Below are 22,378 nucleotides of genomic sequence, written 5' to 3'. Positions count from 1 at the left end.
GTCTTATAAGTACTGCGCGCTGACCGATTGCACCACATGAGCACATGGTCAAAGTGTCTTATTTTTAGTTGAGTGATTTTAGCATCGAGTTGACTAAGTATATTAACTTGGTTTATTAATTTTAAATTAGTTACTTTTTAAATCCACTAAACTACTGCACCCAATACTAAAGTACCTAATAAAAGTAATATTCTGATCATAAGTTAATCAATTATATTGTGCATTTGTGTTATTGCCCAGTTTTATGTATCCTTAGGTGTATATTGCAATGAATTCATGCCATTGCTGTACAGTTCAATATTATCAAAATTGTAAAATAATTCCTGTTTATAAATAATTCCGGTTTATTTATCTTAAATAATATTTGCTATAAATATATGTAACTTTAATGTTGCATAGGGAAAATATACACTTTAATACCAAAAAGTGCAGTATCTTTAAATAAAAATAAGTTAAATCTCACTTGTGTTCTATATTTAAAGGTAAACATTGTTTTTTTGGTCTGTAGCACCTAAATTGTCCGTAAAGTCAGTGTCCAAAGAAATATAAAAAGCAGAAAATTACCCTTTTGATGACATGGATGAAAGGACTTCAAGAAACCCATCAGCAATTGCCATAGACATTGTTATTTTGTAGCCACTCTGATATTAAATTGCAATTAAAACTTAATAGGTATGTTTTGGTATATATGGATTTCATGCAATACCATTAAGACAGTCACCTGCATTGAAAAAAAGCATAACTTCTAGAATGAGAATGAGCATCAAAGGAACATGTATCCTAGATGTGACTTGAAGCCACTGTCCCAGGTGATAGCAAACTTATCCGGAAACTAATCCACAATGTCATCAGGATAAATGTCTGCTTTTAGATACAGGGCCATAATTTTGCAAGCTGAACAGTACCGGATTGTTAAGCAGATAAAAGTTTCTGGTGGAGCCATTTGTGCAGTATCAAGGGAACATTTCCAGTAATTATATGGATGAAATAAAGCCCAGATGAGACTTGAAACCACAATCCCTAGCTTAGGAGGCCAGTGCCTTATCCATTAGGCCAGTGGGGCTTAGCAACATCTTTGTGTGAAACTGATTTTTTCATTAGTATAATCATTAATTGTTGCGATATAGGAAAGCCGTTTATTTGTGTTCTTTGCTTTACAAATCCCAGCATGAAATGTGATTGTACTAACCAGACCTAATAGTGTGGACCCTCATGTTACATTGCAGCAAAACAGATTGATGCAACTCTTTTACCAATAAAGAGGTAGTCTTTTGCATTCCATTTTGTTGACTAACTAAAGTAATGTTTACAGTGCATATGAACCAAAGCAGATGTGTGTACTGGTACCTTAAAAACAGTCATGTTTGTGATTTTTTCTGCCTTCATATCAGGATGTTCAGGAAGCAGATGATAATCATTAACTGATGACATTAGAAAAAAAATTACATTTGCTCCAGGTGAGGCTTGAACAGATACTGTCTTATAAATACCGCGCGCTAACCGATTGCGCCACAGGAGCACATGGTCAAAGTGTATTATTTTTAGTTGAGTGATTTTAGCATCGAGTTGACTAAGTATATTAACTTGGTTTATTAATTTTAAATTAGTTACTTTTTAAATCCACTAAACTACTGCACCCAATAATAAAGTACCTAATAAAAGTAATATTCTAATCATAAGTTAATCAATTATATTGTGCATTTGTGTTATTGCCCAGTTTTATGTATCCTTAGGTGTATATTGCAATGAATTCATGCCATTGCTGTACAGTTCAATATTATCAAAATTGTAAAATAATTCCTGTTTATAAATAATTTCTGTTTATTTATCTTAAATAATATTTGCTATAAATATATGTAACTTCAATGTTGCATAGTTAAAATATACACTATAATACCAAAAAGTGCAGTATCTTTAAATAAAAATAAGTTAAATCTCACTTGTGCTCTATATTTAAAGGTAAACATTGTTTTTTTGGTCTGTAGCACCTAAATTGTCAGTAAAGTCAGTGTCCAAAGAAATATAAAAAGCAGAAAATTACCCTTTTGATGACATGGATGAAAGGACTTCAAGAAACCCATCAGCAATTGCCATAGACATTGTTATTTTGTAGCCACTCTGATATTAAATTGCAATTAAAACTTAATAGGTATGTTTTGGTATATATGGATTTCATGCAATACCATTAAGACAGTCACCTGCATTGAAAAAAAGCATAACTTCTAGAATGAGAATGAGCATCAAAGGAACATGCATCCTAGATGAGACTTGAAGCCACTGTCCCAGGTGATAGCAAACTTATCCGGAAACTAATCCACAATGTCATCAGGATAAATGTCTGCTTTTAGATACAGGGCCATAATTTTGCAAGCTGAACAGTACCGGATTGTTAAGCAGATAAAAGTTTCTGGTGGAGCCATTTGTGCAGTATCAAGCAAGAATAAAGGGAACATCTCCAGTAATTATATGGATGAAATAAAGCCCAGATGAGACTTGAAACCACAATCCCTAGCTTAAGAAGACAGTGCCTTATCCATTAGGCCAGTGGGGCTTAGTAACATCTTTGTGTGAAACTGATTTTTTAATTAGTATAATCATTAATTGTTGCGATATAGGAAAGCCGTTTATTTGTGTTCTTTGCTTTACAAATCCCAGCATGAAATGTGATTGTACTAACCAGACCTAATAGAGTGGACCCTCATGTTACATTGCAGCAAAACAGATTGATGCAACTCTTTTACCAATAAAGAGGTAGTCTTTTGCATTCCATTTTGTTGACTAACTAAAGTAATGTTTACAGTGCATATGAACCAAAGCAGATGTGTGTACTGGTACCTTAAAAACAGTCATGTTTGTGATTTTTTTCTGCCTTCATATCAGGATGTTCAGGTAGCAGATGATAATCATTAACTGATGACATTAGAAAAAAAAGTACATTTGCTCCAGGTGAGGCTTGAACTCACAACCTCGGCATTGCTCAACAGATACTGTCTTATAAGTACCGCGTGCTGACCGATTGCACCATATGAGCACATGGTCAAAGTGTATTATTTTTAGTTGAGTGACTTTAGCATCGAGTTGACTAAGTATATTAACTTGGTTTATTAATTTTAAATTAGTTACTTTTTAAATCCACTAAACTACTGCACCCAATACAAAAGTACCTAATAAAAGTAATATTCTAATCATAAGTTAATCAATTATATTGTGCATTTGTGTTATTGCCCAGTTTTATGTATCCTTAGGTGTATATTGCAATGAATTCATGCCATTGCTGTACAGTTCAATATTATCAAAATTGTAAAATAATTCCTGTTTATAAATAATTTCTGTTTATTTATCTTAAATAATATTTGCTATAAATATATGTAACTTCAATGTTGCATAGGGAAAATATACACTATAATACCAAAAAGTGCAGTATCTTTAAATAAAAATAAGTTAAATCTCACTTGTGCTCTATATTTAAAGGTAAACATTGTTTTTTTGGTCTGTAGCACCTAAATTGTCAGTAAAGTCAGTGTCCAAAGAAATATAAAAAGCAGAAAATTACCCTTTTGATGACATGGATGAAAGGACTTCAAGAAACCCATCAGCAATTGCCATAGACATTGTTATTTTGTAGCCACTCTGATATTAAATTGCAATTAAAACTTAATAGGTATGTTTTGGTATATATGGATTTCATGCAATACCATTAAGACAGTCACCTGCATTGAAAAAAAGCATAACTTCTAGAATGAGAATGAGCATCAAAGGAACATGCATCCTAGATGAGACTTGAAGCCACTGTCCCAGGTGATAGCAAACTTATCCGGAAACTAATCCACAATGTCATCAGGATAAATGTCTGCTTTTAGATACAGGGCCATAATTTTGCAAGCTGAACAGTACCGGATTGTTAAGCAGATAAAAGTTTCTGGTGGAGCCATTTGTGCAGTATCAAGCAAGAATAAAGGGAACATCTCCAGTAATTATATGGATGAAATAAAGCCCAGATGAGACTTGAAACCACAATCCTTAGCTTAGGAGGCCAGTGCCTTATCCATTAGGCCAGTGGGGCTTAGTAACATCTTTGTGTGAAACTGATTTTTTAATTAGTATAATCATTAATTGTTGCGATATAGGAAAGCCGTTTATTTGTGTTCTTTGCTTTACAAATCCCAGCATTAAATGTGATTGTACTAACCAGACCTAATAGTGTGGACCCTCATGTTACATTGCAGCAAAACAGATTGATGCAACTCTTTTACCAATAAAGAGGTAGTCTTTTGCATTCCATTTTGTTGACTAACTAAAGTAATTTTTACAGTGCATATGAACCAAAGCAGATGTGTGTACTGGTACCTTAAAAACAGTCATGTTTGTGATTTTTTCTGCCTTCATATCAGGATGTTCAGGTAGCAGATGATAATCATTAACTGATGACATTAGAAAAAAAATTACATTTGCTCCAGGTGAGGCTTGAACAGATACTGTCTTATAAGTACCGCTCGCTAACCGATAGCGCCACAGGAGCACATGGTCAAAGTGTATTATTTTTAGTTGAGTGATTTTAGCATCGAGTTGACTAAGTATATTAACTTGGTTTATTAATTTTAAATTAGTTACTTTTTAAATCCACTAAACTACTGCACCCAATAATAAAGTACCTAATAAAAGTAATATTCTAATCATAAGTTAATCAATTATATTGTGCATTTGTGTTATTGCCCAGTTTTATGTATCCTTAGGTGTATATTGCAATGAATTCATGCCATTGCTGTACAGTTCAATATTATCAAAATTGTAAAATAATTCCTGTTTATAAATAATTTCTGTTTATTTATCTTAAATAATATTTGCTATAAATATATGTAACTTCAATGTTGCATAGGGAAAATATACACTATAATACCAAAAAGTGCAGTATCTTTAAATAAAAATAAGTTAAATCTCACTTGTGCTCTATATTTAAAGGTAAACATTGTTTTTTTGGTCTGTAGCACCTAAATTGTCAGTAAAGTCAGTGTCCAAAGAAATATAAAAAGCAGAAAATTACCCTTTTGATGACATGGATGAAAGGACTTCAAGAAACCCATCAGCAATTGCCATAGACATTGTTATTTTGTAGCCACTCTGATATTAAATTGCAATTAAAACTTAATAGGTATGTTTTGGTATATATGGATTTCATGCAATACCATTAAGACAGTCACCTGCATTGAAAAAAAGCATAACTTCTAGAATGAGAATGAGCATCAAAGGAACATGCATCCTAGATGAGACTTGAAGCCACTGTCCCAGGTGATAGCAAACTTATCCGGAAACTAATCCACAATGTCATCAGGATAAATGTCTGCTTTTAGATACAGGGCCATAATTTTGCAAGCTGAACAGTACCGGATTGTTAAGCAGATAAAAGTTTCTGGTGGAGCCATTTGTGCAGTATCAAGCAAGAATAAAGGGAACATCTCCAGTAATTATATGGATGAAATAAAGCCCAGATGAGACTTGAAACCACAATCCCTAGCTTAAGAGGACAGTGCCTTATCCATTAGGCCAGTGGGGCTTAGTAACATCTTTGTGTGAAACTGATTTTTTAATTAGTATAATCATTAATTGTTGCGATATAGGAAAGCCGTTTATTTGTGTTCTTTGCTTTACAAATCCCAGCATGAAATGTGATTGTACTAACCAGACCTAATAGAGTGGACCCTCATGTTACATTGCAGCAAAACAGATTGATGCAACTCTTTTACCAATAAAGAGGTAGTCTTTTGCATTCCATTTTGTTGACTAACTAAAGTAATGTTTACAGTGCATATGAACCAAAGCAGATGTGTGTACTGGTACCTTAAAAACAGTCATGTTTGCGATTTTTTTCTGCCTTCATATCAGGATGTTCAGGTAGCAGATGATAATCATTAACTGATGACATTAGAAAAAAAATTACATTTGCTCCAGGTGAGGCTTGAACTCACAACCTCAACATTGCTCAACAGATACCGTCTTATAAGTACCGCGCGCTAACCGATTGCGCCACAGGAGCACATGGTCAAAGGGTATTATTTTTAGTTGAGTGATTTTAGCATCGAGTTGACTAAGTATATTAACTTGGTTTATTAATTTTAAATTAGTTACTTTTTAAATCCACTAAACTACTGCACCCAATAATAAAGTACCTAATAAAAGTAATATTCTAATCATAAGTTAATCAATTATATTGTGCATTTGTGTTATTGCCCAGTTTTATGTATCCTTAGGTGTATATTGCAATGAATTCATGCCATTGCTGTACAGTTCAATATTATCAAAATTGTAAAATAATTCCTGTTTATAAATAATTTCTGTTTATTTATCTTAAATAATATTTGCTATAAATATATGTAACTTCAATGTTGCATAGTTAAAATATACACTATAATACCAAAAAGTGCAGTATCTTTAAATAAAAATAAGTTAAATCTCACTTGTGCTCTATATTTAAAGGTAAACATTGTTTTTTTGGTCTGTAGCACCTAAATTGTCAGTAAAGTCAGTGTCCAAAGAAATATAAAAAGCAGAAAATTACCCTTTTGATGACATGGATGAAAGGACTTCAAGAAACCCATCAGCAATTGCCATAGACATTGTTATTTTGTAGCCACTCTGATATTAAATTGCAATTAAAACTTAATAGGTATGTTTTGGTATATATGGATTTCATGCAATACCATTAAGACAGTCACCTGCATTGAAAAAAAGCATAACTTCTAGAATGAGAATGAGCATCAAAGGAACATGCATCCTAGATGAGACTTGAAGCCACTGTCCCAGGTGATAGCAAACTTATCCGGAAACTAATCCACAATGTCATCAGGATAAATGTCTGCTTTTAGATACAGGGCCATAATTTTGCAAGCTGAACAGTACCGGATTGTTAAGCAGATAAAAGTTTCTGGTGGAGCCATTTGTGCAGTATCAAGCAAGAATAAAGGGAACATCTCCAGTAATTATATGGATGAAATAAAGCCCAGATGAGACTTGAAACCACAATCCCTAGCTTAAGAGGACAGTGCCTTATCCATTAGGCCAGTGGGGCTTAGTAACATCTTTGTGTGAAACTGATTTTTTAATTAGTATAATCATTAATTGTTGCGATATAGGAAAGCCGTTTATTTGTGTTCTTTGCTTTACAAATCCCAGCATGAAATGTGATTGTACTAACCAGACCTAATAGAGTGGACCCTCATGTTACATTGCAGCAAAACAGATTGATGCAACTCTTTTACCAATAAAGAGGTAGTCTTTTGCATTCCATTTTGTTGACTAACTAAAGTAATGTTTACAGTGCATATGAACCAAAGCAGATGTGTGTACTGGTACCTTAAAAACAGTCATGTTTGCGATTTTTTTCTGCCTTCATATCAGGATGTTCAGGTAGCAGATGATAATCATTAACTGATGACATTAGAAAAAAAATTACATTTGCTCCAGGTGAGGCTTGAACTCACAACCTCAACATTGCTCAACAGATACCGTCTTATAAGTACCGCGCGCTAACCGATTGCGCCACAGGAGCACATGGTCAAAGGGTATTATTTTTAGTTGAGTGATTTTAGCATCGAGTTGACTAAGTATATTAACTTGGTTTATTAATTTTAAATTAGTTACTTTTTAAATCCACTAAACTACTGCACCCAATAATAAAGTACCTAATAAAAGTAATATTCTAATCATAAGTTAATCAATTATATTGTGCATTTGTGTTATTGCCCAGTTTTATGTATCCTTAGGTGTATATTGCAATGAATTCATGCCATTGCTGTACAGTTCAATATTATCAAAATTGTAAAATAATTCCTGTTTATAAATAATTTCTGTTTATTTATCTTAAATAATATTTGCTATAAATATATGTAACTTCAATGTTGCATAGTTAAAATATACACTATAATACCAAAAAGTGCAGTATCTTTAAATAAAAATAAGTTAAATCTCACTTGTGCTCTATATTTAAAGGTAAACATTGTTTTTTTGGTCTGTAGCACCTAAATTGTCAGTAAAGTCAGTGTCCAAAGAAATATAAAAAGCAGAAAATTACCCTTTTGATGACATGGATGAAAGGACTTCAAGAAACCCATCAGCAATTGCCATAGACATTGTTATTTTGTAGCCACTCTGATATTAAATTGCAATTAAAACTTAATAGGTATGTTTTGGTATATATGGATTTCATGCAATACCATTAAGACAGTCACCTGCATTGAAAAAAAGCATAACTTCTAGAATGAGAATGAGCATCAAAGGAACATGCATCCTAGATGAGACTTGAAGCCACTGTCCCAGGTGATAGCAAACTTATCCGGAAACTAATCCACAATGTCATCAGGATAAATGTCTGCTTTTAGATACAGGGCCATAATTTTGCAAGCTGAACAGTACCGGATTGTTAAGCAGATAAAAGTTTCTGGTGGAGCCATTTGTGCAGTATCAATCAAGAATAAAGGGAACATCTCCAGTAATTATATGGATGAAATAAAGCCCAGATGAGACTTGAAACCACAATCCCTAGCTTAAGAGGACAGTGCCTTATCCATTAGGCCAGTGGGGCTTAGTAACATCTTTGTGTGAAACTGATTTTTTAATTAGTATAATCATTAATTGTTGCGATATAGGAAAGCCGTTTATTTGTGTTCTTTGCTTTACAAATCCCAGCATGAAATGTGATTGTACTAACCAGACCTAATAGAGTGGACCCTCATGTTACATTGCAGCAAAACAGATTGATGCAACTCTTTTACCAATAAAGAGGTAGTCTTTTGCATTCCATTTTGTTGACTAACTAAAGTAATGTTTACAGTGCATATGAACCAAAGCAGATGTGTGTACTGGTACCTTAAAAACAGTCATGTTTGTGATTTTTTTCTGCCTTCATATCAGGATGTTCAGGTAGCAGATGATAATCATTAACTGATGACATTAGAAAAAAAAGTACATTTGCTCCAGGTGAGGCTTGAACTCACAACCTCGTCATTGCTCAACAGATACTGTCTTATAAGTACCGCGCGCTAACCGATTGCGCCACAGGAGCACATGGTCAAAGTGTATTATTTTTAGTTGAGTGATTTTAGCATCGAGTTGACTAAGTATATTAACTTGGTTTATTAATTTTAAATTAGTTACTTTTTAAATCTACTAAACTACTGCACCCAATACTAAAGTACCTAATAAAAGTAATATTCTAATCATAAGTTAATCAATTATATTGTGCATTTGTGTTATTGCCCAGTTTTATGTATCCTTAGGTGTATATTGCAATGAATTCATGCCATTGCTGTACAGTTCAATATTATCAAAATTGTAAAATAATTCCTGTTTATAAATAATTTCTGTTTATTTATCTTAAATAATATTTGCTATAAATATATGTAACTTCAATGTTGCATAGGGAAAATATACACTATAATACCAAAAAGTGCAGTATCTTTAAATAAAAATAAGTTAAATCTCACTTGTGCTCTATATTTAAAGGTAAACATTGTTTTTTTGGTCTGTAGCACCTAAATTGTCAGTAAAGTCAGTGTCCAAAGAAATATAAAAAGCAGAAAATTACCCTTTTGATGACATGGATGAAAGGACTTCAAGAAACCCATCAGCAATTGCCATAGACATTGTTATTTTGTAGCCACTCTGATATTAAATTGCAATTAAAACTTAATAGGTATGTTTTGGTATATATGGATTTCATGCAATACCATTAAGACAGTCACCTGCATTGAAAAAAAGCATAACTTCTAGAATGAGAATGAGCATCAAAGGAACATGCATCCTAGATGAGACTTGAAGCCACTGTCCCAGGTGATAGCAAACTTATCCGGAAACTAATCCACAATGTCATCAGGATAAATGTCTGCTTTTAGATACAGGGCCATAATTTTGCAAGCTGAACAGTACCGGATTGTTAAGCAGATAAAAGTTTCTGGTGGAGCCATTTGTGCAGTATCAAGCAAAAATAAAGGGAACATCTCCAGAAATTATATGGATGAAATAAAGCCCAGATGAGACTTGAAACCACAATCCCTAGCTTAGGAGGCCAGTGCCTTATCCATTAGGCCAGTGGGGTTAAGTAACATCTTTGTGTGAAACTGATTTTTTCATTAGTATAATCATTAATTGTTGCGATATAGGAAAGCCGTTTATTTGTGTTCTTTGCTTTACAAATCCCAGCATGAAATGTGATTGTACTAACCAGACCTAATAGAGTGGACCCTCATGTTACATTGCAGCAAAACAGATTGATGCAACTCTTTTACCAATAAAGAGGTAGTCTTTTGCATTCCATTTTGTTGACTAACTAAAGTAATGTTTACAGTGCATATGAACCAAAGCAGATGTGTGTACTGGTACCTTAAAAACAGTCATGTTTGTGATTTTTTTCTGCCTTCATATCAGGATGTTCAGGTAGCAGATGATAATCATTAACTGATGACATTAGAAAAAAAATTACATTTGCTCCAGGTGAGGCTTGAACTCACAACCTCGGCATTGCTCAACAGATACTGTCTTATAAGTACTGCGCGCTGACCGATTGCACCACATGAGCACATGGTCAAAGTGTCTTATTTTTAGTTGAGTGATTTTAGCATCGAGTTGACTAAGTATATTAACTTGGTTTATTAATTTTAAATTAGTTACTTTTTAAATCCACTAAACTACTGCACCCAATACTAAAGTACCTAATAAAAGTAATATTCTGATCATAAGTTAATCAATTATATTGTGCATTTGTGTTATTGCCCAGTTTTATGTATCCTTAGGTGTATATTGCAATGAATTCATGCCATTGCTGTACAGTTCAATATTATCAAAATTGTAAAATAATTCCTGTTTATAAATAATTCCGGTTTATTTATCTTAAATAATATTTGCTATAAATATATGTAACTTTAATGTTGGATAGGGAAAATATACACTATAATACCAAAAAGTGCAGTATCTTTAAATAAAAATAAGTTAAATCTCACTTGTGTTCTATATTTAAAGGTAAACATTGTTTTTTTGGTCTGTAGCACCTAAATTGTCCGTAAAGTCAGTGTCCAAAGAAATATAAAAAGCAGAAAATTACCCTTTTGATGACATGGATGAAAGGACTTCAAGAAACCCATCAGCAATTGCCATAGACATTGTTATTTTGTAGCCACTCTGATATTAAATTGCAATTAAAACTTAATAGGTATGTTTTGGTATATATGGATTTCATGCAATACCATTAAGACAGTCACCTGCATTGAAAAAAAGCATAACTTCTAGAATGAGAATGAGCATCAAAGGAACATGTATCCTAGATGTGACTTGAAGCCACTGTCCCAGGTGATAGCAAACTTATCCGGAAACTAATCCACAATGTCATCAGGATAAATGTCTGCTTTTAGATACAGGGCCATAATTTTGCAAGCTGAACAGTACCGGATTGTTAAGCAGATAAAAGTTTCTGGTGGAGCCATTTGTGCAGTATCAAGCAAGAATAAAGGGAACATCTCCAGTAATTATATGGATGAAATAAAGCCCAGATGAGACTTGAAACCACAATCCCTAGCTTAGGAGGCCAGTGCCTTATCCATTAGGCCTGTGGGGCTTAGTAACATCTTTGTGTGAAACTGATTTTTTCATTAGTATAATCATTAATTGTTGCGATATAGGAAAGCCGTTTATTTGTGTTCTTTGCTTTACAAATCCCAGCATGAAATGTGATTGTACTAACCAGACCTAATAGTGTGGACCCTCATGTTACATTGCAGCAAAACAGATTGATGCAACTCTTTTACCAATAAAGAGGTAGTCTTTTGCATTCCATTTTGTTGACTAACTAAAGTAATGTTTACAGTGCATATGAACCAAAGCAGATGTGTGTACTGGTACCTTAAAAACAGTCATGTTTGTGATTTTTTTCTGCCTTCATATCAGGATGTTCAGGTAGCAGATGATAATCATTAACTGATGACATTAGAAAAAAAACTACATTTGCTCCAGGTGAGGCTTGAACTCACAACCTCGGCATTGCTCAACAGATACTGTCTTATAAGTACCGCACGCTAACCGATTGCGCCACAGGAGCACATGGTCAAAGTGTATTATTTTTAGTTGAGTGATTTTAGCATCGAGTTGACTAAGTATATTAACTTGGTTTATTAATTTTAAATTAGTTACTTTTTAAATCCACTAAACTACTGCACCCAATACTAAAGTACCTAATAAAAGTAATATTCTAATCATGAGTTAATCAATTATATTGTGCCTTTGTGTTATTGCCCAGTTTTATGTATCCTTAGGTGTATATTGCAATGAATTCATGCCATTGCTGTACAGTTCAATATTATCAAAATTGTAAAATAATTCCTGTTTATAAATAATTTCTGTTTATTTATCTTAAATAATATTTGCTATAAATATATGTAACTTCAATGTTGCATAGGGAAAATATACACTATAATACCAAAAAGTGCAGTATCTTTAAATAAAAATAAGTTAAATCTCACTTGTGCTCTATATTTAAAGGTAAACATTGTTTTTTTGGTCTGTAGCACCTAAAATGTCAGTAAAGTCAGTGTCCAAAGAAATATAAAAAGCAGAAAATTACCCTTTTGATGACATGGATGAAAGGACTTCAAGAAACCCATCAGCAATTGCCATAGACATTGTTATTTTGTAGCCACTCTGATATTAAATTGCAATTAAAACGTAATAGGTATGTTTTGGTATATATGGATTTCATGCAATACCATTAAGACAGTCACCTGCATTGAAAAAAAGCAGAACTTCTAGAATGAGAATGAGCATCAAAGGAACATGCATCCTAGATGAGACTTGAAGCCACTGTCCCAGGTGATAGCAAACTTATCAGGAAACTAATCCACAATGTCATCAGGATAAATGTCTGCTTTTAGATACAGGGCCATAATTTTGCAAGCTGAACAGTACCGGATTGTTAAGCAGATAAAAGTTTCTGGTGGAGCCATTTGTGCAGTATCAAGCAAGAATAAAGGGAACATCTCCAGTAATTATATGGATGAAATAAAGCCCAGATGAGACTTGAAACCACAATCCCTAGCTTAAGAGGACAGTGCCTTATCCATTAGGCCAGTGGGGCTTAGTAACATCTTTGTGTGAAACTGATTTTTTAATTAGTATAATCATTAATTGTTGCGATATAGGAAAGCCGTTTATTTGTGTTCTTTGCTTTACAAATCCCAGCATGAAATGTGATTGTACTAACCAGACCTAATAGAGTGGACCCTCATGTTACATTGCAGCAAAACAGATTGATGCAACTCTTTTACCAATAAAGAGGTAGTCTTTTGCATTCCATTTTGTTGACTAACTAAAGTAATGTTTACAGTGCATATGAACCAAAGCAGATGTGTGTACTGGTACCTTAAAAACAGTCATGTTTGCGATTTTTTTCTGCCTTCATATCAGGATGTTCAGGTAGCAGATGATAATCATTAACTGATGACATTAGAAAAAAAATTACATTTGCTCCAGGTGAGGCTTGAACTCACAACCTCGGCATTGCTCAACAGATACTGTCTTATAAGTACCGCGCGCTAACCGATTGCGCCACAGGAGCACATGGTCAAAGTGTATTATTTTTAGTTGAGTGATTTTAGCATCGAGTTGACTAAGTATATTAACTTGGTTTATTAATTTTAAATTAGTTACTTTTTAAATCCACTAAACTACTGCACCCAATACTAAAGTACCTAATAAAAGTAATATTCTAATCATAAGTTAATCAATTATATTGTGCATTTGTGTTATTGCCCAGTTTTATGTATCCTTAGGTGTATATTGCAATGAATTCATGCCATTGCTGTACAGTTCAATATTATCAAAATTGTAAAATAATTCCTGTTTATAAATAATTTCTGTTTATTTATCTTAAATAATATTTGCTATAAATATATGTAACTTCAATGTTGCATAGGGAAAATATACACTATAATACCAAAAAGTGCAGTATCTTTAAATAAAAATAAGTTAAATCTCACTTGTGCTCTATATTTAAAGGTAAACATTGTTTTTTTGGTCTGTAGCACCTAAATTGTCAGTAAAGTCAGTGTCCAAAGAAATATAAAAAGCAGAAAATTACCCTTTTGATGACATGGATGAAAGGACTTCAAGAAACCCATCAGCAATTGCCATAGACATTGTTATTTTGTAGCCACTCTGATATTAAATTGCAATTAAAACTTAATAGGTATGTTTTGGTATATATGGATTTCATGCAATACCATTAAGACAGTCACCTGCATTGAAAAAAAGCATAACTTCTAGAATGAGAATGAGCATCAAAGGAACATGCATCCTAGATGAGACTTGAAGCCACTGTCCCAGGTGATAGCAAACTTATCCGGAAACTAATCCACAATGTCATCAGGATAAATGTCTGCTTTTAGATACAGGGCCATAATTTTGCAAGCTGAACAGTACCGGATTGTTAAGCAGATAAAAGTTTATGGTGGAGCCATTTGTGCAGTATCAAGCAAGAATAAAGGGAACATCTCCAGAAATTATATGGATGAAATAAAGCCCAGATGAGACTTGAAACCACAATCCCTAGCTTAGGAGACCAGTGCCTTATCCATTAGGCCAGTGGGGCTTAGTAACATCTTTGTGTGAAACTGATTTTTTCATTAGTATAATCATTAATTGTTGCGATATAGGAAAGCCGTTTATTTGTGTTCTTTGCTTTACAAATCCCAGCATGAAATGTGATTGTACTAACCAGACCTAATAGTGTGGACCCTCATGTTACATTGCAGCAAAACAGATTGATGCAACTCTTTTACCAATAAAGAGGTAGTCTTTTGCATTCCATTTTGTTGACTAACTAAAGTAATGTTTACAGTGCATATGAACCAAAGCAGATGTGTGTACTGGTACCTTAAAAACAGTCATGTTTGTGATTTTTTTCTGCCTTCATATCAGGATGTTCAGGTAGCAGATGATAATCATTAGAAAAAAAATTACATTTGCTCCAGGTGAGGCTTGAACTCACAACCTCGGCATTGCTCAACAGATACTGCCTTATAAGTACCGCGCGCTAACCGATTGTGCCACAGGAGCACATGGTCAAAGTTTGTTATTTTTAGTTGAGTGATTTTAGCATCGAGTTGACTAAGTATATTAACTTGGTTTATTAATTTTAAATTAGTTACTTTTTAAATCCACTAAACTACTGCACCCAATACTAAAGTACCTAATAAAAGTAATATTCTAATCATAAGTTAATCAATTATATTGTGCATTTGTGTTATTGCCCAGTTTTATGTATCCTTAGGTGTATATTGCAATGAATTCATGCCATTGCTGTACAGTTCAATATTATCAAAATTGTAAAATAATTCCTGTTTATAAATAATTTCTGTTTATTTATCTTAAATAATATTTGCTATAAATATATGTAACTTCAATGTTGCATAGGGAAAATATACACTATAATACCAAAAAGTGCAGTATCATTAAATAAAAATAAGTTAAATCTCACTTGTGCTCTATATTTAAAGGTAAACATTGTTTTTTTGGTCTGTAGCACCTAAATTGTCAGTAAAGTCAGTGTCCAAAGAAATATAAAAAGCAGAAAATTACCCTTTTGATGACATGGATGAAAGGACTTCAAGAAACCCATCAGCAATTGCCATAGACATTGTTATTTTGTAGCCACTCTGATATTAAATTGCAATTAAAACTTAATAGGTATGTTTTGGTATATATGGATTTCATGCAATACCATTAAGACAGTCACCTGCATTGAAAAAAAGCATAACTTCTAGAATGAGAATGAGCATCAAAGGAACATGCATCCTAGATGAGACTTGAAGCCACTGACCCAGGTGATAGCATACTTATCCGGAAACTAATCCACAATGTCATCAGGATAAATGTCTGCTTTTAGATACAGGGCCATAATTTTGCAAGCTGAACAGTACCGGATTGTTAAGCAGATAAAAGTTTCTGGTGGAGCCATTTGTGCAGTATCAAGCAAGAATAAAGGGAACATCTCCAGTAATTATATGGATGAACTAAATCCCAGATGAGACTTGAAACCACAATCCCTAGCTTAGGAGGCCAGTGCCTTATCCAATAGGCCAGTGGGGCTTAGTAACATCTTTGTGTGAAACTGATTTTTTCATTAGTATAATCATTAATTGTTGCGATATAGGAAAGCCATTTATTTGTGTTCTTTGCTTTACAAATCCCAGCATGAAATGTGATTGTACTAACCAGACCTAATAGAGTGGACCCTCATGTTACATTGCAGCAAAACAGATTGATGCAACTCTTTTACCAATAAAGAGGTAGTCTTTTGCATTCCATTTTGTTGACTAACTAAAGTAATGTTTACAGTGCATATGAACCAAAGCAGATGTGTGTACTGGTACCTTAAAAACAGTCATGTTTGTGATTTTTTTCTGCCTTCATATCAGGATGTTCAGGTAGCAGATGATAATCATTAACTGATGACATTAGAAAAAAAATTACATTTGCTCCAGGTGAGGCTTGAACTCACAACCTCGGCATTGCTCAACAGATACTGTCTTATAATTACCGCACGCTAACCGATTGCGCCACAGGAGTACATGGTCAAAGTGTATTATTTTTAGTTGAGTGATTTTAGCATCGAGTTGACTAAGTATATTAACTTGGTTTATTAATTTTAAATTAGTTACTTTTTAAATCCACTAAACTACTGCACCCAATACAAAAGTACCTAATAAAAGTAATATTCTAATCATAAGTTAATCAATTATATTGTGCATTTGTGTTATTGCCCAGTTTTATGTATCCTTAGGTGTATATTGCAATGAATTCATGCCATTGCTGTACAGTTCAATATTATCAAAATTGTAAAATAATTCCTGTTTATAAATAATTTCTGTTTATTTATCTTAAATAATAATTGCTATAAATATATGTAACTTCAATGTTGCATAGGGAAAATATACACTATAATACCAAAAAGTGCAGTATCTTTAAATAAAAATAAGTTAAATCTCACTTGTGCTCTATATTTAAAGGTAAACATTGTTTTTTTGGTCTGTAGCACCTAAATTGTCAGTAAAGTCAGTGTCCAAAGAAATATAAAAAGCAGAAAATTACCCTTTTGATGACATGGATGAAAGGACTTCAAGAAACCCATCAGCATTTGCCATAGACATTGTTATTTTGTAGCCACTCTGATATTAAATTGCAATTAAAACTTAATAGGTATGTTTTGGTATATATGGATTTCATGCAATACCATTAAGACAGTCACCTGCATTGAAAAAAAGCATAACTTCTAGAATGAGAATGAGCATCAAAGGAACATGCATCCTAGATGAGACTTGAAGCCACTGTCCCAGGTGATAGCAAACTTATCCGGAAACTAATCCACAATGTCATCAGGATAAATGTCTGCTTTTAGATACAGGGCCATAATTTTGCAAGCTGAACAGTACCGGATTGTTAAGCAGATAAAAGTTTCTGGTGGAGCCATTTGTGCAGTATCAAGCAAGAATAAAGGGAACATCTCCAGTAATTATATGGATGAAATAAAGCCCAGATGAGACTTGAAACCACAATCCCTAGCTTAGGAGGCCAGTGCCTTATCCATTAGGCCAGTGGGGCTTAGTAACATCTTTGTGTGAAACTGAATTTTTCATTAGTATAATCATTAATTGTTGCGATATAGGAAAGCCGTTTATTTGTGTTCTTTGCTTTACAAATCCCAGCATGAAATGTGATTGTACTAACCAGACCTAATAGTGTGGACCCTCATGTTACATTGCAGCAAAACAGATTGATGCAACTCTTTTACCAATAAAGAGGTAGTATTTTGCATTCCATTTTGTTGACTAACTAAAGTAATGTTTACAGTGCATATGAACCAAAGCAGATGTGTGTACTGGTACCTTAAAAACAGTCATGTTTGTGATTTTTTTCTGCCTTCATATCAGGATGTTCAGGTAGCAGATGATAATCATTAACTGATGACATTAGAAAAAAAATTACATTTGCTCCAGGTGAGGCTTGAACTCACAACCTCGGCATTGCTCAACAGATACTGTCTTATAAGTATCGCGCGCTAACCGATTGCGCCACAGGAGCACATGGTCAAAGTGTATTATTTTTAGTTGAGTGATTTTAGCATCGAGTTGACTAAGTATATTAACTTGGTTTATTAATTTTAAATTAGTTACTTTTTAAATCCACTAAACTACTGCACCCAATACAAAAGTACCTAATAAAAGTAATATTCTAATCATAAGTTAATCAATTATATTGTGCATTTGTGTTATTGCCCAGTTTTATGTATCCTTAGGTGTATATTGCAATGAATTCATGCCATTGCTGTACAGTTCAATATTATCAAAATTGTAAAATAATTCCTGTTTATAAATAATTTCTGTTTATTTATCTTAAATAATAATTGCTATAAATATATGTAACTTCAATGTTGCATAGGGAAAATATACACTATAATACCAAAAAGTGCAGTATCTTTAAATAAAAATAAGTTAAATCTCACTTGTGCTCTATATTTAAAGGTAAACATTGTTTTTTTGGTCTGTAGCACCTAAATTGTCAGTAAAGTCAGTGTCCAAAGAAATATAAAAAGCAGAAAATTACCCTTTTGATGACATGGATGAAAGGACTTCAAGAAACCCATCAGCAATTGCCATAGACATTGTTATTTTGTAGCCACTCTGATATTAAATTGCAATTAAAACTTAATAGGTATGTTTTGGTATATATGGATTTCATGCAATACCATTAAGACAGTCACCTGCATTGAAAAAAAGCATAACTTCTAGAATGAGAATGAGCATCAAAGGAACATGCATCCTAGATGAGACTTGAAGCCACTGTCCCAGGTGATAGCAAACTTATCCGGAAACTAATCCACAATGTCATCAGGATAAATGTCTGCTTTTAGATACAGGGCCATAATTTTGCAAGCTGAACAGTACCGGATTGTTAAGCAGATAAAAGTTTCTGGTGGAGCCATTTGTGCAGTATCAAGCAAGAATAAAGGGAACATCTCCAGTAATTATATGGATGAAATAAAGCCCAGATGAGACTTGAAACCACAATCCCTAGCTTAGGAGGCCAGTGCCTTATCCATTAGGCCAGTGGGGCTTAGTAACATCTTTGTGTGAAACTGATTTTTTCATTAGTATAATCATTAATTGTTGCGATATAGGAAAGCCGTTTATTTGTGTTCTTTGCTTTACAAATCCCAGCATGAAATGTGATTGTACTAACCAGACCTAATAGTGTGGACCCTCATGTTACATTGCAGCAAAACAGATTGATGCAACTCTTTTACCAATAAAGAGGTAGTATTTTGCATTCCATTTTGTTGACTAACTAAAGTAATGTTTACAGTGCATATGAACCAAAGCAGATGTGTGTACTGGTACCTTAAAAACAGTCATGTTTGTGATTTTTTTCTGCCTTCATATCAGGATGTTCAGGTAGCAGATGATAATCATTAACTGATGACATTAGAAAAAAAATTACATTTGCTCCAGGTGAGGCTTGAACTCACAACCTCAGCATTGCTCAACAGATACTGTCTTATAAGTACCGCGCGCTAACCAATTGCGCCACAGGAGCACATGGTCAAAGTGTATTATTTTTAGTTGAGTGATTTTAGCATCGAGTTGACTAAGTATATTAACTTGGTTTATTAATTTTAAATTAGTTACTTTTTAAATCCACTAAACTACTGCACCCAATACTAAAGTACCTAATAAAAGTAATATTCTAATCATAAGTTAATCAATTATATTGTGCATTTGTGTTATTGCCCAGTTTTATGTATCCTTAGGTGTATATTGCAATGAATTCATGCCATTGCTGTACAGTTCAATATTATCAAAATTGTAAAATAATTCCTGTTTATAAATAATTTCTGTTTATTTATCTTAAATAATATTTGCTATAAATATATGTAACTTCAATGTTGCATAGGGAAAATATACACTATAATACCAAAAAGTGCAGTATCTTTAAATAAAAATAAGTTAAATCTCACTTGTGCTCTATATTTAAAGGTAAACATTGTTTTTTTGGTCTGTAGCACCTAAATTGTCAGTAAAGTCAGTGTCCAAAGAAATATAAAAAGCAGAAAATTACCCTTTTGATGACATGGATGAAAGGACTTCAAGAAACCCATCAGCAATTGCCATAGACATTGTTATTTTGTAGCCACTCTGATATTAAATTGCAATTAAAACTTAATAGGTATGTTTTGGTATATATGGATTTCTAAAATCACTCAACTAAAAATAATACACTTTGACCATGTGCTCCTGTGGCGCAATCGGTTAGTGCGCGGTACTTATAAGGCAGTATCTGTTGAGCAATGCCGAGGTTGTGAGTTCAAGCCTCACCTGGAGCAAATGTAATTTTTTTTCTAATGATTATCATCTGCTACCTGAACATCCTGATAAGAAGGCAGAAAAAAATCACAAACATGACTGTTTTTAAGGTACCAGTACACACATCTGCTTTGGTTCATATGCACTGTAAACATTACTTTAGTTAGTCAACAAAATGGAATGCAAAAGACTACCTCTTTATTGGTAAAAGAGTTGCATCAATCTGTTTTGCTGCAATGTAACATGAGGGTCCACACTATTAGGTCTGGTTAGTACAATCACATTTCATGCTGGGATTTGTAAAGCAAAGAACACAAATAAATGGCTTTCCTATATCGCAACAATTAATGATTATACTAATGAAAAAATCAGTTTCACACAAAGATGTTACTAAGCCCCACTGGCCTAATGGATAAGGCACTGTCCTCTTAAGCTAGGGATTGTGGTTTCAAGTCTCATCTGGGATTTAGTTCATCCATATAATTACTGGAGATGTTCCCTTTATTCTTGCTTGATACTGCACAAATGGCTCCACCAGAAACTTTTATCTGCTTAACAATCCGGTACTGTTCAGCTTGCAAAATTATGGCCCTGTATCTAAAAGCAGACATTTATCCTGATGACATTGTGGATTAGTTTCCGGATAAGTTTGCTATCACCTGGGACAGTGGCTTCAAGTCTCATCTAGGATGCATGTTCCTTTGATGCTCATTCTCATTCTAGAAGTTATGCTTTTTTTCAATGCAGGTGACTGTCTTAATGGTATTGCATGAAATCCATATATACCAAAACATACCTATTAAGTTTTAATTGCAATTTAATATCAGAGTGGCTACAAAATAACAATGTCTATGGCAATTGCTGATGGGTTTCTTGAAGTCCTTTCATCCATGTCATCAAAAGGGTAATTTTCTGCTTTTTATATTTCTTTGGACACTGACTTTACTGACAATTTAGGTGCTACAGACCAAAAAAACAATGTTTACCTTTAAATATAGAGCACAAGTGAGATTTAATTTATTTTTATTTAAAGATACTGCACTTTTTGGTATTATAGTGTATATTTTCCCTATGCAACATTGAAGTTACATATATTTATAGCAAATATTATTTAAGATAAATAAACAGAAATTATTTATAAACAGGAATTATTTTACAATTTTGATAATATTGAACTGTACAGCAATGGCATGAATTCATTGCAATATACACCTAAGGATACATAAAACTGGGCAATAACACAAATGCACAATATAATTGATTAACTTATGATTAGAATATTACTTTTATTAGGTACTTTAGTATTGGGTGCAGTAGTTTAGTGGATTTAAAAAGTAACTAATTTAAAATTACTAAACCAAGTTAATATACTTAGTCAACTCGATGCTAAAATCACTCAACTAAAAATAATACACTTTGACCATGTGCTCCTGTGGCGCAATCGGTTAGTGCGCGGTACTTATAAGGCAGTATCTGTTGAGCAATGCCGAGGTTGTGAGTTCAAGCCTCACCTGGAGCAAATGTAATTTTTTTTCTAATGATTATCATCTGCTACCTGAACATCCTGATAAGAAGGCAGAAAAAAATCACAAACATGACTGTTTTTAAGGTACCAGTACACACATCTGCTTTGGTTCATATGCACTGTAAACATTACTTTAGTTAGTCAACAAAATGGAATGCAAAAGACTACCTCTTTATTGGTAAAAGAGTTGCATCAATCTGTTTTGCTGCAATGTAACATGAGGGTCCACACTATTAGGTCTGGTTAGTACAATCACATTTCATGCTGGGATTTGTAAAGCAAAGAACACAAATAAACGGCTTTCCTATATCGCAACAATTAATGATTACACTAATGAAAAAATCAGTTTCACACAAAGATGTTACTAAGCCCCACTGGCCTAATGGATAAGGCACTGGCCTCCTAAGCTAGGGATTGTGGTTTCAAGTCTCATCTGGGCTTTATTTCATCCATATAATTA

General features: G+C 33.4%; 10 non-coding genes across 10 annotated transcripts; 2 read left to right on the top strand and 8 right to left on the bottom strand.

The window, feature by feature from the left end:
* Nucleotides 1-5,938: 5,938 nt before the first annotated feature.
* Nucleotides 5,939-6,031, bottom strand: TRNAI-UAU (transfer RNA isoleucine (anticodon UAU)). The gene is given in 2 exon segments: nucleotides 5,939-5,974; nucleotides 5,994-6,031. It is a non-coding gene; the product is annotated as a tRNA-Ile (tRNA).
* A 1,419-nt stretch (nucleotides 6,032-7,450) lies between these two features.
* TRNAI-UAU (transfer RNA isoleucine (anticodon UAU)) lies at nucleotides 7,451-7,543 on the bottom strand. Its single transcript is given in 2 exon segments — nucleotides 7,451-7,486; nucleotides 7,506-7,543. It is a non-coding gene; the product is annotated as a tRNA-Ile (tRNA).
* Nucleotides 7,544-8,962: 1,419 nt separating this feature from the next.
* On the bottom strand, nucleotides 8,963-9,055 carry TRNAI-UAU (transfer RNA isoleucine (anticodon UAU)). Its single transcript is given in 2 exon segments — nucleotides 8,963-8,998; nucleotides 9,018-9,055. It is a non-coding gene; the product is annotated as a tRNA-Ile (tRNA).
* Nucleotides 9,056-11,986: 2,931 nt separating this feature from the next.
* Nucleotides 11,987-12,079, bottom strand: TRNAI-UAU (transfer RNA isoleucine (anticodon UAU)). Its single transcript is given in 2 exon segments — nucleotides 11,987-12,022; nucleotides 12,042-12,079. It is a non-coding gene; the product is annotated as a tRNA-Ile (tRNA).
* Nucleotides 12,080-13,498: 1,419 nt separating this feature from the next.
* On the bottom strand, nucleotides 13,499-13,591 carry TRNAI-UAU (transfer RNA isoleucine (anticodon UAU)). The gene is given in 2 exon segments: nucleotides 13,499-13,534; nucleotides 13,554-13,591. It is a non-coding gene; the product is annotated as a tRNA-Ile (tRNA).
* Nucleotides 13,592-14,997: 1,406 nt separating this feature from the next.
* On the bottom strand, nucleotides 14,998-15,090 carry TRNAI-UAU (transfer RNA isoleucine (anticodon UAU)). The gene is given in 2 exon segments: nucleotides 14,998-15,033; nucleotides 15,053-15,090. It is a non-coding gene; the product is annotated as a tRNA-Ile (tRNA).
* A 2,931-nt stretch (nucleotides 15,091-18,021) lies between these two features.
* TRNAI-UAU (transfer RNA isoleucine (anticodon UAU)) lies at nucleotides 18,022-18,114 on the bottom strand. Its single transcript is given in 2 exon segments — nucleotides 18,022-18,057; nucleotides 18,077-18,114. It is a non-coding gene; the product is annotated as a tRNA-Ile (tRNA).
* Nucleotides 18,115-19,533: 1,419 nt separating this feature from the next.
* Nucleotides 19,534-19,626, bottom strand: TRNAI-UAU (transfer RNA isoleucine (anticodon UAU)). The gene is given in 2 exon segments: nucleotides 19,534-19,569; nucleotides 19,589-19,626. It is a non-coding gene; the product is annotated as a tRNA-Ile (tRNA).
* Nucleotides 19,627-20,320: 694 nt separating this feature from the next.
* TRNAI-UAU (transfer RNA isoleucine (anticodon UAU)) lies at nucleotides 20,321-20,413 on the top strand. Its single transcript is given in 2 exon segments — nucleotides 20,321-20,358; nucleotides 20,378-20,413. It is a non-coding gene; the product is annotated as a tRNA-Ile (tRNA).
* Nucleotides 20,414-21,819: 1,406 nt separating this feature from the next.
* On the top strand, nucleotides 21,820-21,912 carry TRNAI-UAU (transfer RNA isoleucine (anticodon UAU)). Its single transcript is given in 2 exon segments — nucleotides 21,820-21,857; nucleotides 21,877-21,912. It is a non-coding gene; the product is annotated as a tRNA-Ile (tRNA).
* The last annotated feature ends 466 nt before the right edge of the window (nucleotides 21,913-22,378 follow it).

This window comes from Taudactylus pleione, unplaced genomic scaffold (assembly GCF_031769625.1).
Source record: "Taudactylus pleione unplaced genomic scaffold, aTauple2 ptg000473l, whole genome shotgun sequence".
In the NCBI taxonomy this organism is placed as follows: domain Eukaryota; kingdom Metazoa; phylum Chordata; class Amphibia; order Anura; family Myobatrachidae; genus Taudactylus; species Taudactylus pleione.
This window is presented reverse-complemented; position numbering and strand designations above follow the sequence as displayed.